This window comes from Aethalodelphis obliquidens, unplaced genomic scaffold (genome assembly GCF_003676395.1).
Source record: "Aethalodelphis obliquidens isolate GAN/ISIS:26980383/991018 unplaced genomic scaffold, ASM367639v1 scaffold61, whole genome shotgun sequence".
Taxonomy (NCBI): Eukaryota; Metazoa; Chordata; class Mammalia; order Artiodactyla; family Delphinidae; genus Aethalodelphis; species Aethalodelphis obliquidens.
Genome location: NW_020838005.1, coordinates 10184379 through 10202468, shown reverse-complemented (window position 1 = coordinate 10202468; position 18090 = coordinate 10184379). Strand labels below are relative to the sequence as shown.

At 40.1% G+C, this 18090-nt stretch overlaps 1 protein-coding gene and 1 long non-coding RNA gene across 2 annotated transcripts in view; one reads left to right on the top strand and one right to left on the bottom strand.

The window, feature by feature from the left end:
* GALNTL6 (polypeptide N-acetylgalactosaminyltransferase like 6) overlaps positions 1 to 18090 on the top strand; it is a 1148431-nt gene that overhangs the window by 209818 nt on the left and 920523 nt on the right. The window lies entirely within an intron of this gene.
* On the bottom strand, positions 2216 to 17613 carry LOC113610088 (uncharacterized). Its single transcript, XR_003428940.1, has 3 exons — positions 17603 to 17613; positions 9597 to 9605; positions 2216 to 2331 (listed from the first exon to the last, which is right to left on the bottom strand). It is a non-coding gene; the product is annotated as an uncharacterized LOC113610088 (long non-coding RNA).

Sequence of the window (18090 nt, the reverse complement as noted above, 5' to 3'; positions counted from 1 at the left end):
TGAGTGACAATATCTTTAATTTAGAGCCCACAAAACTGGTACCCGCAGAGGTTCAGTGACCTGGCCGGATGACACGGCGAGAAACTGGATTCCAACTGTGATTTCCACATTCTCTTCACCTGCAGTACTTTCTCACCTTGCTGATAATCACATTAGAACCACTAAACTACTAATTGCCTTTGTAAGTTGTCTATTGATGGCTTGCAACTGTATGCTATAATTCTGTAAGAAGCAGTTATAATTCAATACCTACAATATCATCTCTTCTTCATTGGCTGAGTGCTATTGCATACTATATTGCTGACTCAACATTACTGTTCATTCTTTGTAGAATCATTTATAAAGAAGTTAAAGCAACAGTATAAAATGTCATTCTTAAAAGTTCTGAGGGAGAAAAGGAAAATTAAAGGCCAATACTTGATAGTTTGATATTTCTGATTGCTAATCAAAACCATTTCATCATTTTACGTAATGTTGGTGATTGCATGAGTTGGGAACATTTTCTATTCGGTTTATTCACCCACATGAATCAGAACATTGTGGATCACAATAGCGGAGAAAACGGTTAACTTTGAACAGCGTTCTGCTCTGTGTGGAGTTTACTCTTTGCCAAAGGCAACTTTTGACCTTTTCTTTGAAGTCATCTTGCTGCTGAGTTTCTTAACATTCAGTGGGCAACGGGCTCTAAGTTAAATTAGTGAAAATCTCTACACACCACACTTAATACATTTAATCAATAAGAATATTTGTAAGAGGACATGTCCACAATTAGAAGCTTCAAGCAGAACCGGAAAGACCTTTCACTGAGAGCCTCAGCTTGAGTAAGTCATAGGCATTTGCAATCTACTACGAGAGGAATTCCAGAAGTACCGTTCTGGGTTGGTACCCTTAGTACCTGGATACAAAATTATGGGGCATCTAAACTGAATCAAAGGTGGTTTTTGTTTTCTGATTAACAAAACCATAATCCCCGTCTTAGAATTATTTCACTGACCAAACACTTTTTTTTTTTTTTTTTGAAGTATAGCTGATTTACAATGTTGTGCCAGTCGCTGGTGTACAGCAAAGTTTTACACATATATATATACATTTGTTTTTTAATATTTAATATTTTCCATTATGGTTTACCCCAGGAGATTGGATATATTTCCCTGATCCAACAAGCAGGATCTTGTTGTTTATCCATTCTAAACGTATTGATAATAGCTTGTATCTACCAACCCCAAATTCCTAATGCATCCCTCTCCCTCCCCCCTCCCCCTTGGCAACCACAAGTCTGATCTCTATGTCTGTAAGTCTGTTTCTGTGTTGTAGATAGGTTCATTTGTGCCTTATTTTATTTTTCTAAATTAATTAATTAATTTATTATTTTTGGCTGCACTGGGTCTTCGTTGCTGCACACGGGCTTTCTCCAGTTGCGGCGAGCAGGGGCTACTCTTCGTTGCGGTGCATGGGCTTCTCATTGCGGTGGCTTCTCCTGTTGTGGAACATGGGCTCTAGGCGCGTGGGCTTCAGTAGTTGTGGCACGTGGGCTCAGTAGTTGTGGCTGGAGGCTCTAGAGCACAGGCTCAGTCGTTGTGGCGCACGGGCTTAGTTGCTCCATGGCATGTGGGATCTTCCCAGACCAGGGCTCGAACCTGTGTCCTCTGCTTTGGCAGGCGGATTCTTAAACACTGCGCCACCAGGGAAGTCCTTTACTTTATTTTAAATTTAATTTTATTTATTTTAGCCACACCGCACATCATGTGGGATCTTAGTTCCCCAACCAGAGATTGAACTCATGCCCCCTTGCAGTGGAAGCATGGAGTCCTAACAACTGAACCACCAGGGAAGTCCCGTGTGTCATATTTTAGATTCCACATGTAGGTGATATCGTATGGTATTTGTCTTTCTCTTTCTGACTTACTTCACTTAGTGTGATCATTTCTAGTTGCATCCATGCTGCTGCAAATGACATTATTTTGTTCTTTTTTCATGACTGAGTAGTATTCCATTGTGTGGAATCTTCTTTATCCTTTCCTCTGTCAGTGGACATTTAGGCTGTTTCCATGTCTTGGCTATTGTGAATAGTGCCGCTATGAACATAGGGGTGCATGTATCTTTTTGAATTATAGTTTTGTTCAGGTATATGCCCAGGATTGGGGTTGCTGGATCATATGGTAATTCTATTTTGAGTTTTCTGAGGTACCTCCATACTGTTCTCCATAGTGGTTGCACCAACTTACATTCCCACCAACAGTGCAAAAGGGTTCCCTTTCCTCCACACCCTCTCCAGCATTTGTTATTTGTAGACTTTTTAACGATGGACATTCTGGCTGGCGTGAGGTGGTACTGAGCAAACACTTCTTGATCACCTGCTAAATGCCTGCACTTTGCGCCAGGTGTACTTTGTAGAAATGGATCGTAGCATAGAGTAACTGCAAAGCATGACAGCTGTAGGTGTGGAGGGTTAAAGATGGCCACAAATACATTGACATTCTTCCCATCGAGGAGAGGGTTTTATCCACTCCCCTTGAATTGGGTGTGGGACCAATAAAGTTGTTACCGAGTCCAAGCTCTCCCTGCTCGCACTGCAGGCCAATAAGTTGGGAGATGAGGTGTTGAGTCAAGGAAGAGCGACTTTATTGGGAAAGCCAGCAGACCGAGAAGATGGCAGACTCGCGTCTCAGAAGAACCATCTTCTTTGGGTCTGGGATGCCACTTCCTTTTACAGAACAGAGAGGGGGAGATGAGGAAGTTAAAGTAAAAAGGCCATAAGTCTTGCACATATCCCCTGGAATGGCCAGCCTCAGGGAGGGGATGTCTTAATTTCTTCTTTCTTGCAGCCATTCACAGGTGGGCAGGGTCAGGATGTTTCCCTGAACAAGGGCACGTTGGTTTAACATTCAGGCAGAGGGGCAGGGTTCCCCGAGGCAGGCCGTTATGTAGAGACAGTATCCTTTTAGTGAATAAAAGCAGTGGGAAGCAAAGATTAAAGTAAAAGAAACAGATCCAACAGGTAGGTTTTGTTCTTCCCTGTAACAAAATGGTTTTAACCAATAAAATGTAGTGGAAATGGAGGTGTGCCATTTCCAGGTCTAGCTTTGAAGATGACGCTGAATCTGGCCTCTGTGCCCTGATACCCAATTAAATCTCAGAGACAGAGTAGAAAAGAATAGCTTTATTTCTTTGCCAGGCAAAGGGGGCCACAGGGATCTAATGCCCTCAAAAGGTAGTGAGGAGTTTTATAGTAATCATTCGAAGAGGGTGTGATCAGCTCGAGGACATCCTTCTGATTGGTTGGTGGGAAGGTAAGTGGGAGTCGGCAGGCATCATCAACCTTCTGGTTCCAACTGGTCTGGGGTCTACTTGCTTGTGGGCAGCATGCAGTTAACTTCTCCCACCTGGTAGGGGTTTCAGTATCTGCAAAACAACTCAAAGATATTGTTGTGTGTATCCCTTGAGGGGGAACAAGGACCCCGCCCCAAGGCCGCACTATTTTTTCTCCAGACTGTTCCTCCCTTGTCTCCCATCCCCTCCCTTCCCTAATTAGCAATTGCTGGAATCTGCCCCTTGTAACTCTGCGAAGGTCGTGGAGGCTGAACGAAGCCTATTTCCTGTAATCGAGAAACAGGGCGGGGCTTCCCTGGTGACGCAGTGGTTGAGAGTCTGCCTGCCGACGCCGGGGACGCGGGTTTGTGCCCCGGTCTGGGAAGATCCCACATGCCGCGGAGCGGCTGGGCCCGTGAGCCATGGCCGCTGAGCCTGTGCGTCCGGAGCCTGTGCTCCGCAACGGGAGAGGGCACAACAGTGAGAGGCCCGCGTACAGCAAAACAAAAAAGAAACAGAGGACACAGAATGGCTTTCGTGCCCAGGAGCCCCACAGGTCCTGCTTGGTTTCAAAGACGGGCAGTTGATGCATTCTGTCTCTTGGAGCCCTGTGCTCCAGGTAAGAAGTTTACCTGTCTTGAAGCTCTCATGTTGTAAAGAAGCCAAGGCTGGACTTTTGGAAAAGCCACTTGGAAAGGCCATGTGGAGAGAGCGAGAGGTACCCGGCCATCTCCCAGCTGCTCTAACCCCCAGCCGTTCAACTCACGCCAGTTGATACCCTGGAAATTTTAGGCAAAGGTAAGTTTTCTCCAGTGTGTCCTGCCCAAATTCGTGATTCCCAAATAATGAAATATAATAATAATCAAATTTTCCTCAAGCCACTAAATATTTTGAGTAGTTTGCTTTTCAGCAATGGACAACTGAAGTTATGATTTTTGGAGACTCTGCAAATTAATATATGATGTTGGGAAATCTGCTTAAACTATTTAAACCTTCTGCTGTAATAAAGAAAATGGTAGTATCTATCATATCATTATTATTAATGAGACAGTGGTCCTAATGTCGGTAAAGTGTATTTGGCAAATAAAATAATTAGCCTTCGACTCCGTAACTTGTGTTTGCAGCCCAGGCTTCTCTTATGAGGCCCTGATGATAACATATATTCAATTTCTTACTAAGCGTCTCCTCTTACGTTTTTTGTAGCACTTCAAACTCGTATATTCAATTGTTTCCCATTCCCCCTCCAACCTGCTTCCCTTCCTCTGTTCCCTACCTTGGTAGATGGTATTTCATCTACTTATTTCTACAAGCAAAAACCTTGGAGTCATCTTTTTGCTTCCCTTTTCATTATCTAAAAAAATCCTGCTTCTGGTGCCCCCACCATTCTTAATTCATCCTCACCTCTCTGTTATTCCAGTAAGCCCCCAACTCCCTTCCTGCATTCTTTGTTCACTGCATCAACATTTGTCCTATGCCAGACTTTCATTCTGCTACATCAGAGTCATCTTTTTAAAATAAAAAATTGGTAATTACTACCATGCGTAAAACTTTTCAGTGAAATCAATAGGAAAAAGTTCAGAACCGTCAGCATGGTTTACAGGACTCTCCAATATCTGGCCTCTGCCACCTTTCCAGACAGATCATTATCCTTCAGCCACATGAGGCTTTGACCTGTCTTTAAAACACTCTGCATCCTTTCACGTGACAGGGAATCACCCAGCCTGTTCCCTTCTGCACACACTCTGAGTTAGCTAGCAGTTATTCAGGCTTTTGTAGAAACATCTCTTTCCCAAGAGAATGCTCTCTGACACACTCAGGTTAAATGAAAATCTCTTAGAGTTGATCTCTTTAAACATTATCTTTTTCATGAAACCCATACGATTATAATGGATTCCTTTTTCATGGCATTATTATTATTGCCATTTGTATTATTGGAGGCTGTGGCGTGGAGAGGGTCAGAAGCAGAAACCAGTAACGAAAGGAGAGAAAAACTGCTAAGATACGACACAAACTCGCAGTATTGGTAAAGGCCAGACTTGATTAGAGGACTTTATTGAAAGATTCTATTTCCCAGCAGTGTGTGCTATATGTATATGTCCATATGTGTGTGTGTATATATATGTGTGTATGTGTATACTCTTTTGTGTTATGCCCACCAAAATCCAATTTTGTTTGGGGGGGTGGTGTTAGGATTTTCAACCCTACCACCAAACAATTCTCCAGACACCATCCGGGCCCAAATTTTTACTTGTATTTCTGACCAACTGGCTACAAATCAGAAGTTCCCAAGACCTCTTCCTTGGGTTCAATTAATTTGCTAGAGCAACTCACAGAACTCACGAAACCAGTTTAATTACTAGATTACTGGTTTATTATAAAAAGATATAACTCAGGTACAGCCAGATAGAAAAGATGCACAGGGCAAGGTATGGGGAAAGTACTCAGAGCTTCCATGCCTCTTACTGTGCGATACTCTCCCCAAATCTCCACGTGTTCACCAACTCAACTCGGAAGCTCTCTGAACCCCATCCTTTGGGTTGTTTATGGAGACTTCGTTACATAGGCGTGGTTGATTGAATCATTGTCCATTGGTGACTGATTCAACTTTCAGCTCCTACTCCCTCCTGGAGGTGAGGGGGTGGGAATGAAATTCTACCCCTTCAAAGAGATCGTTGGTTGTCCTGGCAACCGGCCCCCATCCTTAGGTTTGGGCAAAGTCACCTCATTAACATAACAAAAGACACCTTTGTTGCTCTAATTACTTGTTAAATTCCAAGTTTTAGGAGTTCTGTGCTAGAAATGGGGATGAAAGCCAAAGTATATATATTTCTTATTATAAGTTGCAATATCAAATATATGTATAGTTTCTTTTGAAGGTTTTATTTATGGGATTAGAAGCTAATGAGCTACAATAATATTTGCATATACCTAAATATTCCATGCAATGTTCTGGGCATAGGGTTTTAAGTGTTATACCATGAGACAAAATGTCCTCTGTGGTGCTCCAAGTATAATGGTGCTTCAAGGACAAAGGACGACCCTGCCTGAAAAAGTGTCAGCATTACACCCCCTACTGGACTCTTAATCGCCCGCCCACCATGTTGCAATGTTAACAAAATTCCTGAGTCCCCCTGTGCCACGCCCACCTGGGCAATGGGACCTGTCCCAAATAAGGAAAGGCATCTGACCTGTCCCTCTCCCACCCTCTAGAAGGAGGGTGTATGCGCCTCGACCAATCAGTAAATGAAATTTTCACCTCAGGCCATTCATTTGTTTTCTGGCTATACAAACTGATCAATAGCTCATGTTTGGGCTTGACTCTCCCAGAATACTAGGAAGTCGGCCTGCTGTTCTTGCAGCAACCCATTCCCTCTAATACATTCTGTCTTCTTTACATTCTGCCATGTGTGTGGAAGTTCTTTTTCAACCCGCATTCGGACCACAACATCCTCTACTTGCTCTTTGTGTGAGGGCGTCTCACAAATCACTAGTGAAGACAAGTTTTAAATGCAAAGATGTCTTCACCTTTGATTGCAAGGAGGTTTTCATTTTATGTTGTGTTGTTTTAATTTTTGTTGTAAAGGTTTAATTGTATAACATGCATCTAAAATAAAGTGTAACTAGTTTTTATAGATATGGAGGCAAGTTTTAAAGAGATGGGTTAATCTAATTTAAAACAATAAGATGCTCAGTATTAGGAAAGAGCATAAGTGGGGTAAAGGGTGAAGGTGCACGTCAAAAGTTTCCATTTAGCCCAAGGATTTAATCGAAACACTGGGTATCTTCATGCATAAAATTAAGAGGTAAGATAGATTAATTCTAAGTCTTTTCCAACTCTAACATTCTACAATATTATAATCACATTATTGTCGAATTCCTTCTGGCCGTTTCCTATTAATGTGAAGCCATGTATAAAAATAGTTATATAATAAAGATGAGTATCTGTTGCTCATTAAAATAACGTGTGTCTACTTAAAGTCTAACTGAAGTATTTGTACCATCACTTACTTTTATTTTTGGTGTTAACAGTTCAAGCACATAGTGAAAGTCATTAAGACAATGGAAGTCCAGCTTACCCTGAAAATGTAGATTTTATCCTTAAATGTATGACTTTGACATAAGGCATACTCAACAGACTTGAAAACCTTAAGTAGAAAGTTAAAAGAACACCAAGTCATTTATTTTGAAATTGCTTTTGAAAAACTCATATCTTTTGCTTTGCATCATTAAATTAATTACTCATTAAAACCCAAAGTTTTATCAATATTATATGGTCCTAATACTCCAACAAATTTTCTTCTAATTTTATGCTTGTAAATGCTGAGAAGTATTAAAATTGCATAATAATACTGGGAAATGGATGAGATTAATTTTGGCTTTTTTAAAGGTAACTGATTCTTTAGGCCCTTTAGAGTTATTAATCCTTTGTAATAGAGTTTAAACAATTCCAGACTCAGATACTTGCCTTTGAAATGTGGGTAAATTCAAATAATGAGCCACGTATAACAAACTTTGTTTGCCTGACTTTGAAAGTTTTACTTGAGCTAAGGAATTAGATAAGTTTCTTTCATATAAAGTGCCAAGATCTATAAAATTATTTCTTCCGCATAATATCACCCAACAGTTACACATCAACGTTTATTGCTTAAAAAAGTTTATAATTCCCTTTGTGGAACAGAGCTACCTTTTAAACTCTCCTATATATTAACAGCTGTCTCTAAAATGTGAATATTTTATCCCTACCCAATTTTTTTTCATTGTTTATGGTACATACTGATCAAACGACATTTGACCTTCACTTAATATGTTGTTTTCAACGGCCTAGAAATACTTTCAGTGTTTGATTAGAAAGTATTTGACCAGCTGGTAGGAATCCTGAGACTCTGAGGAGAAAACGTTTCAATGAGGAGAGAGTTGGTCAATGTTTGTATTCCACAGAACTTTCTGCAAATCATATATCGTTGTGGCTCTAGTGGGGCGTCCTTATCCTGTGTAAGAAGAATGACTTTTCATTTTAATTATGAAATGTGCTTTCAGTTTAAGGCACACTTTTGAATTTGAGAAGGTATTCTCTGATCTATGAGACACATGTCCAGATCGTTCAGAATTGTTATGAAGAATGAGTCCTGGGTTTTGTGAGATGATCTGCTGTCATTGTGGGGATTCAGCCCAGCAGGTGTCAGGGGGCAGTGGTTTGGAACAAGGGTTGAATCTGGAGTTACTGCACTTGGTTTTCATCTCCGTGTTTACTTAGTATGGCAATGGAAAACCGGTACTTTTAAATACTTATGGACATTAAAAAATGTTTAAGGGGGCTTTCCTGGTGGCGCAGTGGTTGAGAGTCTGCCTGCCGATGCAGGGGACACGGGTTCGTGCCCCGGTCCGGGAAGATCCCACATGCCGTGGAGCGGCTGGGCCCGTGAGCCATGGCCGCTGAGCCTGGGCGTCCGGAGCCTGTGCTCCGCAACGGGAGAGGCCACAGCAGTGAGAGGTCCGCGTACTGCAAAAAAAAAAAAAAAGTTTAAGGGAGGAATGCTTTGTGGAACACAGGACCCAGGCATGACATCTGCTCAGTAGATCACAATTGTGATATTGGCCTATAATTGAAGATATAGGACAATTGAAGATATTGGCCTATAACTTTCTTTTTTTTGTAGTATCTTTGCCTGGTTTTGGTATCAGGGTGATGGCGGCCTCATAGAATGAGTTTGGGAGTGTTCTTCCCTCTGCAATTATTTGGAAGGGTTGGAGAAGGATAGGTGTTAGTGCTCTAAATGTTTGATAGAATTCACCTGTGAAGCCATCCCGTCCTGGACTTTTGTTTGTTGGAAGATTTTAAAGCACAGTTTCAACTTCATTACTTGTGATTGGTCTGTTCATATTTTCTATTTCTTCCTGGTTCAGTCTTGGAAGGTTGTACTTTTCTAAGAATTTGTCCATTTCTTCCAGGTTGTCCATTTTATTGGCATATTAGTTGCTTGTAATAGTCTCTTATGATCCTTTGTATTTCTGTGGTCAGTTGTAACTTCTTTTTCATTTCTAATTTTATTGATTTGAGTCCTCACCCTTTTTTTTCTTGATGAGTCTGGCTAAAGGTTTATCAATTTTGTTTATCTTCTCAGGAAACCAGCTTTTAGTTTAAAAAAAAGAAACAATTGAAGAAAGGGTTTCAGAGGAAAGTGTACCTACAGTTATTCACAATGAAGTTAGACAGAGATACTTTCTAGATTTGTAGTTCATCTTTTTAATTCTTTAAAACAAAAAGAATGTCACATTGGTTGGTTTACCCTCATTCTCTATTTTGTGTTATAAACTTGTTTTGCCAATCTTGCCATTTTTCTGAGTTACGTCTCCTGGGGTCAGTAGAGGATGAGATGCTATGTTATTAGACATTCCTGGAGAAAATGCCTATTTAGTTCTTGCAACATAAAGGAGAAAAATGTTGGTTATGGAGACAGTGACCCTAACTAACTCAGAATGAAACCTGTTTTCCTTCAAACCGTCTTCTTCTTCTTTAATTGATGGACCCCGGAGCTGCCACCCTGCCTGGCCACGCTCCCTGTCGTTCTGTATCGATCCTCTGGGAAAGATGTATTCAGGCAACTGCTCTTGAATCTAATTTTCCCATTCAGCTTTCCTTTCTATTAGTTTAAACAGACAACATCATCTCTTTCTCACTCAAGAACTATGCCAGGGAAGTACACAGACAAATCCTGGAGCCCAGGGCATTCATTAAACCAGAAGCACCGTAAACATTTATTATATCAGAAATAGCAGACAGCATGCCCCTGACCAAACAACGGATGTGTCAAAATGATGCATTGGTTGAATTTTGCCTCACTTCTCTTCCTTTTGTACCTGAGAAAAAAATAAAAAGCAAGGGAGTGATTAGAAAAAGTGAAATAAAATAGAATTGGAGCCCGAGTTTCAGGGTAAATGATACCAAAACTCTCTGCAGATCTAATAAAAGTAAATTGTTAAAGGTCATTACTTTTCATGTTTATTGATTTTTAGCAGCCAACATCATTATTAGCTGGCAGAGAAGCAAATTTATCATGAAGTTCCCAAATATGAAGGTAACAGAAGGGCAAAGTTAAGGTAATTTTTTGAGAAAATATTACACTCATTAACAAACATCAAAGATCAAGGGATCCACAGTCAACTTAGAAAACCGTCTTCTACAGTTAATAAAGATATAGAGTGTGTAAAGACGGGTGAAATATTTATTCTTCTAAATTATATTACATATGTATTCTATTACGATAACATTTTAAAGTGAGGCAAAGATGAGCAAAACATTTTTCCACCTGAGTTTCTGTTTTCCGAAATTTTTCTTCAGGTCTCTGAAGCGTCTGACAACACAGCAGAAGGGTTACTAATTAAATCATAAGACTCCTTATATCAGCTCCACAAAGGCAGGGACCTTGTTCATCTTTCTCTTATTTCCACATTGCCTGGCACACAAAAGAAACTCAATAAATAGTGTTGAGTGGATAAAGGACCGGCAAGCATGCATGTAGTTTTGGAGAGACTGCATCATCAACTGGCCATTACACTTGGGCCCGTTGACCACTGCCTTAGAATAACATCTTGCTGCCATAACATCCCATCAGGATGCTGACACTACAGTGCAAAAGAAACACAAAGGAAGAGATCAGCCTCCACGAGGCTTTTAAAAGGGATTTGTAGGAACAAGATAGCCAAAGGACACAACTTAAACTTGCCGATATGTCCAGAACTCTTTCCGGTTGAGTTGTTTACTCTATTCCTGCATCTCTGAAGCAAAATCCATAAGCATAGCTTTCAGGTAGGATGCCCAAAACTTGGCCTCTGGGCAGTGGTGCTAAATTGAATCTCAGAGTTTGGGGTGAAGTAGAAAAGAAGAGCTTTATTGCTTTTTCAGGCACAGGGGGACACAGTGGGCTCATGCCCTGAAAACTGTGTGTCCCAATCTGGAGGGATTTGGTGAGAAGTTTTTTAGCAATGATTCAAGGGCGGGGTTGCTGATAAGGATCAGGGTGTGTGCATCCCTTTAATCTGGCCTCACATGTCAAACAGTTAACATCTTCCATTTGGTGGGAGTTTCAGTTCTGCAGAAGAGCTCAAAGATATTGTTGCGTGTATCCCTTGAGGAGGAACCAGGACCTGCCCCAAGCCTGCACTATTGTTTCTTGGCTGTTCCTCCCTTGTCTCTGCATCCCCTCCTTTCCCTGATTAGCAACTGTTTGAACCTGCCCTTTGGAACTCAGGGAAGGCCATGGAGACTGAAGCCTATTCCCTACAAACAGGAAACATGGGACACAGAAAGGCTTCCATGCCCAGGAGCCCCACAGTGTCCCACTCAGTTTCAGGTACAAGAGCCATCTGCTAATCTAAGTCCTTTTCGCTCGGTCACCCTAGGGGACAGTCATCATGAGTCAGTGATTCCTTCAAATGCTCTAAGTAAAAGGACACCATCAAGAGGACCTCTTCCCATAAGCTTGGAATCCGTGTATGACGTGTATCAGGTTCTGTGGTAGTTAATTAAATATTTTTTCATGAACTAAAATCCTTCCTAAGGGCAACTACTTAGAATGTGTACATTCTGAAATAATAACCGATCTGTTTCAAAATTTGCCACTTAAAACTTTTTTTTTTGGTCACAATTCCAGAAGGCATTTTTGCAGGTCCATGCAAAGCGCTCGCGGCTTGCAGAGCGAAAGCTCCAATTTGCATTCTCCAAAAAAGGACAGCTCGACCAGATTTAATGTATTTTGGCTGGCAATTTGTATGCTTAGTCTCTGCCCAACATACTTTACTTTGAAAGAGCCAAGCTATAAAGCCTAGAATTATCGTTTATATTAGGAAGCCTCATAGAGTTGTTTCCACTGATACGGTCCCCGCTTTGGCAGTAGCATAATTTGTATCTTAAAGAGATGGGAGTGTTCCTTGAGGACAAAAAAAGAATAATGGGCTTTGCAGTGGTTATTTTGGAGAGCCCATCTTTTCCCCCTTTCTGTGAATGCTGGAGTACTTTTAGGTGATTTCGCCGTATATGCATAGTCATAAATTATATATTTCTTTGTGGGCCAAATTTGATTTTAAAATCCTGGGGCTTTGTAAAACCAGATTTTATTTTTCTTAACAAAGAGTTCATAAGAAGTCCACTTCAGTTAACTTTTTCCTCTTTGTTGGATTCTTTCTCTGCATACACTTGAGGAAAGAGGCTAAGCAGAAGAGAGGTTTTGCCCATTTCTTATCTTCATTAAATCCCTGCCCTCGTTCTATTAGATTATCCTTGGTCCCTGATACAAAAGGCAATTGTCAGTTCTTTTCAAGTTTTTCTTAATTTGTCTCTCTTAGATATTTGTATTTAAATTATTAAATATAAAGCTTAATTTACCAGTAACAAACAGTAGTCATAGAATGGTACATAAAAGTAGGTACCAGTTATGTAACTCCTGGGTAGAAAGATTGGATTTTATTTTTCTCAGGTTCTCAAGACCACGTTTCCTTTCAACAGTGGAAAATGTAATCTTTTAAATCAAGATAACAGGTATTTTCAATTAAAAATGCATGCTCTATTGGGCGAATTCTCAATCAGCTGTAGATTTCTCCCCATCCTTACTTACCTTTATACTTCTGATGGATGGCTGACATTTAGTGTTGTTATCTTAGGTTTTGTTTCCTGAGAATCAGTCCCTGAAGGGATGATCCAAGCACAAATAGCTTATCTGGAAAAGGAACCCAGGAAATGGCAGGAGAGCCATGAGGAAGTGAGACAGGGAAGGAGAGATCACCAGTAAAAAAGTGTGGTTATCAGACAGGTCACTAACATGTGCCATGAATTTATTCCTGCCTGGGAACCCTGGGGATTTGTTTTTGTTTTTAGTGGTTTTCTAAAATTGAAGTATAGTTGATTTAAAATGTTATGTTAGTTTCTAGTATACAGCAAAGTAATTCAGATATATATATATATATATGTATACATATATGTACATATATAATTTTTCATTATGGTTTATTACAGGATATTGAATACAGTTCCCTGTGCTCTACAATAGGACCTTGTTGTTTATCCATCCTATATACACTAGTTTGCATCTGCTAACTCCAAACTCCCAGTCCTTCCCTCCCCTTACACCCCTCCCCCTTGGCAACCACAAGTCTGTTCCCTATGTCTGTGAGTTTGTTTTTGTCTCGTTGATAAGTTCATTTGTGTCATATTTTAGATTCCACATATAGGTGATATCATATGGTGTTCGTCTTTCTTTTTCTGACTTACTGCACTTAGTATGATAAACTCTAGGTCCATCCACATTGCTGCAACGACATTATTTCATTCTTTTTATGGCTGAGTCGTATTCCATTGTATATATGTACCACATCTTCTTTATCCATTCATCTGTCGGTGGACATGGAGGTTCCTTCCATGTCTTGGCTATTGTGAATAGCGCCAACTTACATTCCTGCCAACAGTATGTAGGAGGGGGGATTTGTAACTGCACCTGAAATGTTTTCTCCTGGTTGTAAGGGAGGGAGGATTTACAGTGCATCAACCGTCATCTACTTTGGGTTGAGACTACCAGGCAAAGGCAATTCTCTGACACCTAAGGAGCTGGTGGAGCAGAGAAAGGCCTCAGGCAGAGGCTGAAGATGGAAGCCAGCCTCTCAACCTCTGTGGGACTCTGAGAGGTACAGGCACACACTGCCAGCATCTCCCCTATCAAACTTACAGCCTAGGTTACTATGGTGACCAGACTCTTCTGTAGGCATCTGAGATGTAAATTGCCCTCTTTGTATATCACTAATAACTCACTTTTACTTTACAAAGACATCCATCTATGACAGCTTGGACTTAGAAAAACAAAAAACCCCCTGAGATATCACATATTGTTTGAGAAGCACTGCTTTAATGGCCCCTGACCCTGACCTCGGGTCCCAGTCATGGAGATTGAGCATTGAAGATTTTGGGTTGTTCAGTTTGGTTACAGCTCCAAAGCAGGTGGGACACAGGACACATGCCTCACTTATTTGGAAAGAGCTCAGGATGATACTGAGCTCCTTTAGAGATGGCTGTTGAGCACATCCTAAAAGACTAATGCACATCTTAACTTGCTTGATAGGAACCCAAAACTTCAGATGTGCTGTCCTCCCCACCCTACTCACCAGCCAGTGGGGAACAGAAGCTCAGAGAGAGAGCTGGCCGACCTGAGGGGCAAGTGTCAGGGCAGAAGAACTCACAGTGGATGAGCTGGTTTACCAGATGCCCCAAAAAGCACACAGAAGCAGTGATCATGGGACAAGAAAGGGTCACTGACTCCAGGCATTCTTGCTGAAAAGTCAGGTTGCCAGGGTCCCAGACTCTGCTACCATCTCTGCGGTCACTTACCCCGGGATGGGGGGAGGCAAGGGTAGCCTTTCTGCCACCGTGAATTTAGAATCTATTCCACCTGGCTTCCTGCAGCCCTGTAACTCTTCATATTTAAAGGCAAACTTTCAGTATTCAGAAAATTTTTTTTTCATAAAGTTTTCCCATGTAACTGTCTCTGCTAAAACACCCGCCTATACTTTACACACTCAATTTCATTTGTCACTCTTTTTATATTCTAGGCTATACCTACACTTCTGCTTAAAAACAATTGTCAAGCAGTTGTTACTGCCTGAATAGTCGGAGAGGGGAAGGGGAACCAGAAAGCACAATGAAAGAAGTCTTAGTACATTTTTTATGATACTCGAGACTCATGATCCTCAAAGCAAGGACACGCAAATAGGACAAAAATAAAATAAAAATAAATAAAAGCCAAGCTACTTTTGAAGATAAATGGACTCAAGTTTACCATTTTCACCACCAGCCTAAATACATTCACACCTAGAATTCGAATCTCAAAGCCAAATCTTCGTGACATGCATTCAGCAATTTCCAAATCGTTTTTTATGTGAAGAGCTTTGGGAAGACCTATTTGAGACCATATATGGTACACTTTAAAACATTAACACAAAAAGGATCTTGCTGTGATTTATGTCGTAGTGTTCTGCCTATGTTTTCCTCTAAGAGTTTGATGGTGTCTGGCCTTACATTTAGGTCTTGAATCCATTTTGAGTTTATTTTTCTGTATGGTGTTAGGGAGTGTTCTAATTTCATTCTTTTACATGTAGCTGTCCAGTTTTCCCAGCACCACTTATTGAAGAGGCTGTCATTTCTCCACTGTATATTCATGCCTCCTTTATCAAAGATAAGGTGACCATATGTGTGTGGGTTTATCTCTGGGCTTTCTATCCTGTTCCATTGATCTATCTTTCTGTTTTTGTGCCAGTACCATACTGTCTTGATTACTATAGCTTTGTAGTATAGTCTGACGTCAGGGAGCCTGATTCCTCCAGCTCAGTTTTTCTTTCTCAAGATTGCTTTGGCTATTCGGGGTCTTTTGTGTTTCCATACAAATAGTGAAATTTTTTGTCCTAGTTCTGTGAAAAATGCCAGTGGTAGTTTGATGGGGACTGCACTGAATCTGTAGATTGCTTTGGGTAGTTGAGTCATTTTCACAATGTTGATTCTTCCAATCCAAGAACATGGTATATCTCTCCATCTATTTGTATCATCTTTAATTTCTTTCATCAGTGTCTTATAATTTTCTGCATACAGGTCTTTTGTCTCCTTAGGTAGGTTTATTCCTAGATATTTTATTCTTTTTGTTGCAGTAGTAAATGGGAGTGTTTTCTTAATTTCACTTTCAGATTTCTCATCATTAGTGTATAGGAATGCAAGAGATTTCTGTGCACTAATTTTGTATCCTGCTACTTTACAAAATTCATTGATTAGCTCTAGTAGTTTTCTGGTACCATCTTTAGGATTCTCTCTCTATGGTACCATGTCATCTGCAAACAGTGACAGCTTTACTTCTTCTTTTCCAATTTGGATTCCTTTATTTCTTTTTCTTCTCTGATTGCTGTGGCTAAAACTTCCAAAGCTATGTTGAATAATAGTGGTGAGAGTGGGCAACCTTGTCTTGCTCCTGATCTTAGTGGAACTGGTTTTAGTTTTTCACCATTGAGGATGATGTTGGCTGTGGGTCTGTCATATATGGCCTTTATTATGTTGAGGTAAGTTCCCTTTATGCCTACTTTCTGGAGGGTTTTTATCATAAATGGATGTTGAATTTTGTCAAAAGCTCTTTCTGCATCTATTGAGATGATCATATGGTTTTTCTCCTTCAATTTGTTAATATGGTGTATCACGTTGATTGATTTGCGTATACTGAAGAATCCTTGCATTCCTGGGATAAACCCCACTTGATCATAGTGTATGATCCTTTTAATGTGCTGTTGGATTCTGTTTGCTAGTATTTTGTTGAGGATTTTTGCATCTATGTTCATCAGTGATATTGGCCTGTAGTTTTCTTTCTTTGTGACATCTTTGTCTGGTTTTGGTATCAGAGTGATGGGGGCCTCGTAGAATGAGTTTGGGGGTGTTCCTCCCTCTGCTATATTTTGGAAGAGTTTGAGAAGGATAGGTGTTAGCTCTTCTCCAAATGTTTGATAGAATTTGCCAGTGAAGCCATCTGGTCCTGGGCTTTTGTTTGTTGGAAGATTTTTAATCACAGTTTCAATTTCAGTGCTTGTGATTGGTCTGTTCATATTTTCTATTTCTTCCTCGTTCAGTTTTGGAAGGTTGTACTTTTCTAAGAATTTTTCCATTTCTTCCAGGTTGTCCATTTTATTGGCATACAGTTGCTTGTAGTAATCTCTCATGATCCTTTGTATTTCTGCAGTGTCAGTTGTTACTTCTCCTTTTTCATTTGTAATTCTATTGATTTGAGTCTTCTCCCTTTTTTTTCCTGATGAGTCTGGCTAATGGTTTATCAATTTTGTTTATCTTCTCAAAGAACCAGCTTTTAGTTTTATTGATCTTTGCTCTCGTTTCCTTCATTTCTTTTTCATTTATTTCTGATCTGATCTTTATGATTTCTTTCCTTCTGCTAGCTTTGGGGTTTTTTTGTTCTTCTTTCTCTAATTGCTTTAGGTGCAATGTTAGTTGTTTATTTAAGATGTTTCTTGTTTCTTAAGGTAGGCTTGTATAGCTATAAAATTACCTCTTAGAACTGCTTCTGCTGCATCCCATAGGTTTTGGGTTGTTGTGTTTTCATTGTCATTTGTTTCTAGGTATTTTTTGATTTCCTCTTTGATTCTTCAGTGATCTCTTGGTATTAAGTAGTGTGTTGTTTAGCCTCCATGTGTTTGTATTTCTTACAGATTTTTTCCTGTAATTGATATCTAGTCTCATAGCATTGTGGTCAGAAAACATACTTGATACAATTTTGATTTTCTTAAATTTACCAAGGCTTGATTTGTGACCCAAGATATGATCTATCCTGGAGAATGTTCCATGAGCACTTGAGAAGAATGTGTATTCTGTTGTTTTTGGATGGAGTGTCCTATAGATATCAATTAAGTCCCTCTTATTTAATGTATCATTTAAAGCTTGTGTTTCCTTATTTATTTTCATTTTGGATGATCTGTCCATGGTGAAAGTGGGGTGTTAAAGTCACCTACTATGATTGTGTTACTGTCGATTTCCCCTTTTATGACTGTTATGATTGATCCCTTGATCATTATGTAGTTTCCTTCTTTGTCTCTTGTAATAGTCTTTATTTTAAAGTCTATTTTGTCTGATATGAGAATTGCTACTCCAGGTTTCTTTAGATTTCCATTTGCATGGAATATCTTTTTCATTCCCTCACTTTCAGTCTGTATGTGTCCCTAGGTCTGAAGTGGGTCTCTTGTAGACAGCATAGATACAGG